Source organism: Brassica rapa, chromosome A05 (genome assembly GCF_000309985.2).
Source record: "Brassica rapa cultivar Chiifu-401-42 chromosome A05, CAAS_Brap_v3.01, whole genome shotgun sequence".
Lineage (NCBI taxonomy): Eukaryota > Viridiplantae > Streptophyta > Magnoliopsida > Brassicales > Brassicaceae > Brassica > Brassica rapa.
Genome location: NC_024799.2, coordinates 28,142,080 through 28,151,976, shown reverse-complemented (window position 1 = coordinate 28,151,976; position 9,897 = coordinate 28,142,080).

Here is a 9,897-nt window from a genome sequence, read left to right as displayed (position 1 = left end):
GTGTATAAATATATGTTTTATGTATATACATACATCTTAGTCAACACTTTATTGATATTTTATCAAATTGATTTAGAATACTTAATACACATACTTTATCTCATTACATTGACTTACTCCACCTTTAAAGTAATCTACACTTATTGTTGTTTTGACGTTTTACTTTAAAACTTTTGAAGTGTCCTCAAATCCTGATTTTATCATTATAAACAATGAAATAAATCTTTCATCTGGTCTTCATACTCCACAAATTATGGCAATACGTTATAGAAACTTCATTTTGTTAGGTTTATATCTTGGTAGAACTGATACATGTAGGTTCATCTTGGCTACCTACTCATTATTGTAACAAAGCTAGGTATTCTAAAGTTAATATATACTTTAAGTATAGATAGATAGTAGTACTATAATATACTTTCTAAAATTAATTCCTGTCTACAGTTTTGTCTCTGTCAACTCTCGACTTTCTTGATTATCCCTGTTTTAGCTGATTATACGTATGAAATCATGAATATAATGGGAGAGTTTTTACGTAATGTGTAGCAATAGTTGGAATTTTCGTGGTTTCACGTAAGAAAACGACTAGACAAAAGAAATACGTTGGTCAGTTCAACTTCTACCTAATTTATGTTTTTTTCCTTTATGCCTTTTGTTTACTATGCTTTTTATGAAATGACAAGACGAGATTAATTATTAGAGAAGATATATATCACTGTTGATGGTGAGGTTGGTCCAGATGGATTGCTTACTATACTAGAAAACATACAATTCAATACCTAAACCAAAAAGACAAATTAGGTAAAGTGGAATTCGTTATAATTACCAACTCAAACATCCCTCACTTAAGAACAATTACGGGTGGATTTTTATTTACCTTATATATATATATATATATATTTTTTTTTTTTTAAACACATTTACCTTATATATAGTGCCTAGATGATATAGTATTGATTTTTTACACCAAAAACATACAACTGGTTTACTGTTAATTTGATATAACTACTTTTAATGTGTGAATGGTCTTGTGATGGTTGTCATATTGTAAATATACGTGTTTTAAAATCACTTTCAAATTTGAAAATGAGTTATAGATATCAGTGTTAAAGAAATTGATAGTCAGTATTAGTTTTGTATAAAATTGTTTTGTTTTCTTATAGGCTTTCATCGAAAGAAGTGTTAATACAATTTGTTAGTTTTTTCATGTCACTCAGGTCTGACTTAATTGGGATGGATCGGTCCGCTGAAATATTTCATCTAGGCCAAGCCCATTATTTTAAACGAGCAGGCTTTTGAGGCTTCAAATCAGCAATGTGAGTATCACTATACTGTTACTACTGCGTATTTAATTGGTCCGGTGAAGGTTGAATCGCATTTTTCTACCTTTTCTTGTTTGTTTTGAACATTTTAATTACTTTTTTTTTTGAGTTTTTCAACTTTTTCCAATGGAGAAAGAAATTTCTAAAATTTTGGATTTATTTTGTTGAAATGGATCATACTTCCGTAGACTTTCTTACGCGATTGGCAATTTGTTTTGCTGCACGAGCTAACAATCACAATTAAACATATATCCCCTAATTAAACACAAACTACAGGTTCAATACGAGTATATAAACAATTAAGAAAATTTCCAACAGCTTTTCATATTATCAATTTTTGAAGTTTTTGATCCTCTTACCGATTTTCAAATCCTCAAATTTTGAAAATCTGACTAATAAAACTTCAAATTTAAAGTTTTATTGTTCAAAACTTCAACATTATATATACTTTTTTTCTTGTTCCTTATAATTATGTAGCTTACATATAATTCTAGTAATATTAATTTTTATACCATTTTACTCTTAATAATTTTATTTGATTAAATATTCAAATATATCTTTACGTATATGTTCTCTTTGATGCATAAAGTACACAAATATATCAAAATTTAAATAAAAAAATTTAAATATAAAATAAGATTATGTAAAATAGAAATATTATGTATACGTAAATTAACCTTGTCATAACTCTTTTCTCTAACTGATGCACATTATTTTAAGAAATTTTTCTTATTAGATGAAATCAAAATATGTATATATAAGTTATAAATATTATGCTCTATATTTTAATATGTATTTAATTATATATTTATAAAAAAAGTTAGTGCTTATAACGAATTATTATGAAAGTTGAAGTTTAAAATGTAATATACAAAAAAATTAAAGACATATTTAAAGTTCTTTTTTGGAGCAACTCACATTCATACCTTATTTTGAGGATCACTCACCCTCAAAATGAGATTCATTGTTGGAGAGAGGTTCTAAATCCTTGATTAAAAAACATAATAAGTAAGTTTCACTGCTGCCAGAAACAAAACCAAAAAAAAGTCTTGCCAAGGGCCCAAGGCCATAATACAAAAAGGTTTATTTATTAAGATAAATAGGACTTCAAATTCGACACTCCCCTTTTACGGGCTCAGTGCATAATTAGGGACAGATAAATCGCTGTAAAGTATCTCTAACATTCCCTTTAATAGACACTTACACGCGTACATAAGTAGAAAAAATTGGCATAACTAACTTGATTTTATTTATAATCTTCTCACAATGATAGTAATAATTGAAAAATTGGATTGTGATGTTTTGTGCTCGTGTGTGACATTAGGAAAGATGTTGTCTTTGTTTAGTTCACATGTCCTTTTCACAACAACATTGCCATTTGTCTTAACAAAGGCCAAACATAGTGCCGGCGAATGATGATTAATTTAACTTTAGTACGTAATTTAAATTTAGAATTAACTTAACATATATGCATGAATCTGCCTAGCTATTAACTGATCATTACATATTTTCATTAGTTTAGATAAATGAAATAAAAAGTTCAGAGCTTTAGTCTTTTGGCTCTTTTGTGATGGTGAAGCGTTCATGTGCGGGACACATCAGAGTCACTTGAACAGCTGAAGGAATATTTTTTTAAATATCTACTGAAATTTGATTTTAAAATCACTTGCGCCGTATCTTTGGTATGTTTTTTAAAGTGTCAGCACCAAACCCATATGCCGTTCTTGTTAATGGAATGGGAAAGTTAAGTCGACGTTGTCTCAACTCCAAGAGACCCCTATGTTAATTGTATATCAATTTTATCTTATTGCTGGATTAGGCCATGCGAAGGAAATTTCTTGTTAAACTATATATTATAGAAGACCAAAAATGTGACTACATCCTTACTATTACAAAGTTGCTTGAACGGTCAGAATACATAAGTCTGAGCAGGCTATAACCAAAAAAAAAGAAGTATATAGATAGTGTCGTATGATATTATTAATTACGTCTTCATCTGAATCTATCATCTCTTACACTACTGAAGAAAAACATTATATATATCTTGTAACTTGTAAGTATATAGTCCGTACATGACTCACAGAGCAGGACCACATATCTATGGTTTATGGAAGAACAAATTTTAGAACCTGTACAATATGCATCCAAATTTTAGAAGCCACGTTTCATAAAAAAAAAAAAAAAATAGAAGCCATACAAATTTGAGAATTTCAGGACCACATAGAACTATATGCTAAACTAGGTTTTTCAACAAACAATTTTTTTTAATGAATTAGGGCTCTTTTAAAAAAAGAAGTGCAGATCCAAGTTCTTTTTTTTGTGAGGCCTCGTCCATTTCTTTACTCTAAATTTTGGGCTATATTTATATTCTGAACTAATTAGTGCTTTAATATATATAGTTTATTATATATAAAGTTACTTTAACGATCAGATTACATATGACCTAAGGTACCTTCTTCTACCCATTATCAAACCAATATATATATATAGCTTCTATTGTTTAATTTTCCAAAATTTCAGTGCACATTATGTAATGTTATATGGTATATCTAATTAATAGCACCATATGCGTAATCAGTTTATCTATTCCTTAGGTGTTCATCAGTTTCCCGTTTTCTTCAAAAATATAAAATAATAGAGATACATGTTGGTAATCTTAAAAGAAATGTGTACACTATATTTATGGATACGTATCCTGAATAACCCAATTAAATGTGTTTGGCGTCAAGCAATGTGTTAGTTGATACATTGCATAGTTGATTTTTAATTAATAACATACTAGCTACTGAAGACATACAAATATAGATTATGGTGATGTGTTAGGCCAATTGACATATATTACGAAATTTACTGAGTCGCGAACATATTTTCATATGAGAAGATTCACAGATTGAGGAGAGTGGATGTGCGTCCTACATATACAGTTGCGGCCAGGACATGACTATCTTATATAGCATCCAAAAAAATATAACTTGAATTTGTAGTCTTGATTGCATGTTTAACGTACGTAGTACATCGCAATGTCCAAAATTTGGTAGAGGGTAAAAAAAAAAAAATAGAAACAATAATATTGGTAGATGAACAACAGTCTCTCTAGAGATACCCAATAAAATTGGAACAATACCGAAACGACAAAACATATAAGCAGGTCAAAAATATTCTGGTAATTAGACCTATTAAATTATAATATTAAATGTCCAGTAGTAATAATTTCATGTTTCCAAAAGATTAAGCATCTATAAACATTTTTTTCCTTTAGAAACAGAGGTTTTTCTGTGCGTGGACATTAACCAGAAAAGTAAAATTTATGTGGGCGGGTGAAACACAAATTATTAGTATTCACACGTTTATAAGCAAACAAAAGAGACTCACACTTGTGCCCTAAAAGCATAACCACATGTTGGTCGGTGTCCCCCTGTATCCGAAATATATTCATATAATAAGTTTATAGAAAACTTCTTCATAAGACAAAAACTAAAATAGATATGTTTTCAGTATCAACTTGATAGAAAATGCCAAATAGCATTTATATAACAAACAGAAACCTATAATTTTATGGATCTTTTACTGTGGGCATATATGATGTCATGTCCTCTATGGACTATGGTCGCTTGATATGATTTAGATAGTATCGTTATGTTTTTTTTTGGTGAACGCAAGTATGGTTGCAGGTGAATATAGAAATATCCTCATCAGACGGATAGGAGAGAAGAATTTGTGCGGTGATCTATTGAGAAATATGAACACACAAAATATATTAACACTAGTTGAGTTTTGGGCTACTGGCGTTTTTAAAAACCTTCCAGAAGTTGCAGTCTCTAAAACCATTAATTTTACATTGAGAAAAAAAGACTCTTTTATAAAAGCAATTCAACTGAAAATAGATAGATGACCTGCAATTTTATAGGTGAAGAATTATGCATATAAAAGATCTACGTATACAGTATACATATTCGAAACTCATAATATCACATTACTTCAACCAATTTTTATTCTACTTTAGCCACGTATCCCATCGGAAACTCTTTATCATTTTTTGTCAAAAGTTTTTCTTAATTAATTTAATTTTAATGCCGTCGAAAAAAAAATTTCCTTAATTTCTTAGAGCTGCTCATATTATACCGGTTATTTACAATATTATTCCCTTTCAATAAAAAAATATACAACGTTTTTCTTTATTTTTGTATTAATTCAAGGGATGGGGATTCTGCATCTGAAAGTTTTTATCTGACTGATCAGATTGATTTGATTCAACTGGGCATTGCATTGCATGTCTTCAATAAGCTCCCCAGTTCTCTGCCCTTTTTTTCCGAAAAACACTTTTATGCCTTTTTCTATGTTCCTGACAAGCTTTTATGCATTCAGAGCTATTGTATACACATTCCTAAATACGGCCACACATGCTTTCATTTTAATATAATTCCTTATTCTTCTCATAATTAATTTAATTCGTAGAACTAATACTAATTTTGTTAATTAAGATAAATATAAAAATATAACGTAACTAATTAAAAGTAAAAGGTATATATATATACACATATCGGCTTGCTCTGGTACGGGTAGCCAAAAGGCCCAAAACCCGTACTCGTATCGTATCTATGTTTTTTTTTTGAACTCGTATCTATATTTGCATGTAGCTAATTAAACATGTAGCCAAACCTCGGGTCGGGGATATGAAAATTGGGATTGCATCAAACAAGTAATGGGTCAAGCTGATATGCCTATCCCTTAAAAAAAAGCCGACTTTTTTAAATGTAATTATCTATGTTTTTTTTTTTTGAGAAAACGTAATTATCTATGCTGTATAAAAAACAAAACAGCTCTACAAATACAGGCAAAAACAGAGGGCATCTGAAAGAAGCAAGTTGTCTCCTACTGTGTCTTTCCACACTCTGTCTTTTGCATACGTATTCTCACACTCACCTATGTACGGGCTATTTTATTGCCGTTATAAGTTACATATACGTTCTCCCTAAAAGAAAGAGAATACTATTTTGATTCATGACATCATTGTACACTGAATATACAGCCCATTCCAACGGATCATTTGTACACTGAACAAGATACTCTTTAGCATATCTATATTTTTCATGTATATTTAATAACATGCAAGCATATATATATATGTGTTAGTCTACTCTCATAAATCGTTACGGAGTGACATAGTTACTAGTCAGGAAGGTCAACGTACGTATTTATGAGCAATGGATTTTATAACACACTCACTTGAGTGGTTTCGTGGCTTCGTGGCACACTGAGATGTTTTGGTTCCATTTATAACTGAACTAAGTTAGTTACATTCGAAGACTCTTAGTGGCTAGATTGTGAAGAAGGAAATGAAATTATTAAACCATCCTTTTAATATTTAGAGAGGCTTGAGCAGAAATGTGGACTCTATACCAAGGTGCCCTTAAGAAACTAAATATCTATTTTTTTTTTACTAAATAAATAAGTAATCTTAACTCACGAGTAAATAGGTCCAAACGGTGCGTAACCCACAGGTAGGCTCGCGTACCAAATTTACAAAAGAGACGAAAGCAAAGGACACAACGACAATTGGAAGTAGTTTCCTCCGGCTGGCAGGATTCGAACTTATAACCTGAAAGAAGGAGTCCACCTTTACCATTCAACCATGATGTTCCAAAAAAAAAAAAAAAATATGAGAGTAAATATCTATTTCTCATCAAATTATTATCAGTTTACAATACCTTCAATCAACCGTGATCAAACATATATTTTATAATATGTATCGGAGTTTATGGTCCATTGGCGATTAATTTGAAGACGAAGTCAAATATGGTAAAATCATATGGGTTCGAATCCCGGCTAAAGAATTAAAATTTTAGCATCACCAGAAATATGCTACTGACACATAGATCAATAACGTAGACTGAAGTGACGGTCAACTTTGGTGGATGTCAGGATATCCTTAATAAAATATAAATACAGGAAGAGCACAGTTTCATGTTAACTGTCAAATCTAATTAAAAGTATGGAGTTCCCAGTAGAAATTATAGGAGAGTTGCGCGTAAAAAATAAAATCGAGTGGCTTACCCACTGTAAGCCATGTTTCTCTAACGTCATGCGTAATAAATATCGCACGGTTTCTTTTTTCTTCTTGAATTTTTTTTGCACTGTTTCTTCTCCACCTTCGGTTTGGATTGTTCTTCTTAATCAGTCCCGGCTTAAAACTATATTGGACCCTTGGACAAACTTTTTATGTATTATAATTAGTTAAGTTATAGACCCTTATTGTAAAAAATAAACATAAATATAGACTTTTTTTATCATTAAATTTAGTTAATTTTAATATGGATCCATGATATATGACATGTTTACTACGTCCTAGAACCAGTACTGTTCTTAATTAGTACACTTTTTCTTTCTTTTTTGCGTTGGATCTTTATGCTTATTAAAAATATATTATTCACTGATATATGTACCATATCGAAGATCTAACTAAAAATGATTGATAAATTTACCAAATATATTGTATTTTAAAATTAAATATAAACTATAACATTGTTTTCAGCGATAGTTAATTTGTATTATTGAATTTATTGATCAGTTTTAAAATTATTTATTATTCAATTTATAAACATCAGTTGAAAGAAAAAATCATAATCAAATCATTTCCATCAGTTGAGATCAATATATTCTGATGTAAAAGATATAATCAAGTTTTAAGTTACACAAAAAAAAATTATAAAAGATACAAATATCTCAAAATCTCTCATGATTTTCTCAAAGGTTATATTTTCTCTGTTTTATTTTTATTTTAATGGTTATATACAATAGATATACTTTTGATAAAGATGCTATAAAGTTTTTACGCAGGACATCTATCTTCTGATATAGTACTAAATTGAATATTTTAGTTTCTGATATAGTACTAAATTATTTTTTTAAGTTCAGTTAATATATAACACTATATTTATGTAGATAAATTTAGATGTCGTAAGCTATAGGCTATATGAATGTAAGAGAATATTATACCATCATCATAAAAGTTTCATTTTTTTTCTTAGTAATATTATCAGGACTATGATGTCAACTGATTTATCAATATTTAATTTTATCAAGTTGACAAAAATATCATATTTATGACTTTTTTTTTTTGAAAAAAATCAGTATTATGACTTACTTATAATGTAACTTAAATTCATTTTAGGAAACTTAAATTCATTTTAAACCTTTTTAGGAAACTATCTCTACAGAGATTTTAGTCATCTTCAAAACCAAGAAGTTTTGAAATCTTAGTGCCAAAGAAAAACATATTGATTTCTTTCGCGGAAGTGACAAAAAATATCTTTTTAGACGTTTCTGTTGCATGACGCCAAAATAGCCTGCTTCACGAAGGAAATACAAACTAGTGAACTAGGTAAACGATATGGAAGTGATTGGTGCTGAGAAAATATCTACAAAGTTTTTTTTTTGGTAAAAAAAAATCTACAAAGTTATTTAAGAAAAATTTAAAACTCCAATACTTTTATCAGGATGCAAACAATTTTTACTAATGAAGCAGAAGATTTCAATTTTGCGACGTAGATTCTTAGGAGACGTTATTAATAATTGAATGGTATTTTTACTAGACTAGAAACCATTGTACGAACACATGTCGGGATAATTTTTCATAGAACCCGATCACTAAGCTATCCTAATTATTGCTTTTCAAAAACAAAGAATATTAGTTTAACATTTATTCTTTGATGATTTTACACAGCCGAAAGAGGGATAATCATAACCGAGGGCATCCTCGATTAATTATTTTCGGGTGGACGGTACAATTAATTTGTGTCTCCATATTTCTCACAAACATTTCATAACTTTTTTAAACACTTTTCTATGCATTTCCTCCTTCAATCTTGAGCTTATATCTCTCTTCTATGCAATCAACAATCCATACATTTCATAACTTCTTATTTAATTTTTCTCCTACTTCAAAATAATAATTGATGAGAGATGTGTCGGAAATCCATTAGTTCAATACTATTGCACCCCCTTTAGAGTTTAAACTTATCATGTAGCGTGGTATTCATTTTAATGTGTCACTACCTTAATTATCACTGATAGGGGAAAATGTAATCAATTATATTTGTGGTAGTTAAGCCATATTTATGTTAACAAACCTTTGATTTTGGGACAGACTTAGCCGACATTAAAGTATAAAATCACTAAAGACTTGCATCAACCGACTATTAAATTTCACATGGAACTGGATTCCGATTGAGCAGAACCGGCCTAGCCCGTCTGACACAACTGCATTCAAATAACTAGATTGAACGTATTGTTTGCAAGTGCAATTTTGTTTTTGTTTGTTATATAAGATTTTGAGCAAATTGGACATTTTAATATATTGAAAATGAGATTAGATTAATAAGATAGATAGACCAGATTAATATGGATAACCCATAGATAACTTTTTAATGGTATCATTACCGTAAATTTATTACTTTTTCTGTTTCACAAAAATACATGTTTTAGAAAAAAAATTATTTGAAAATATACATATTTGTATTTTCAATATATATCTTATTAAATAATAATAATTAATTGTAAACTTTAAAAAGAATAATTA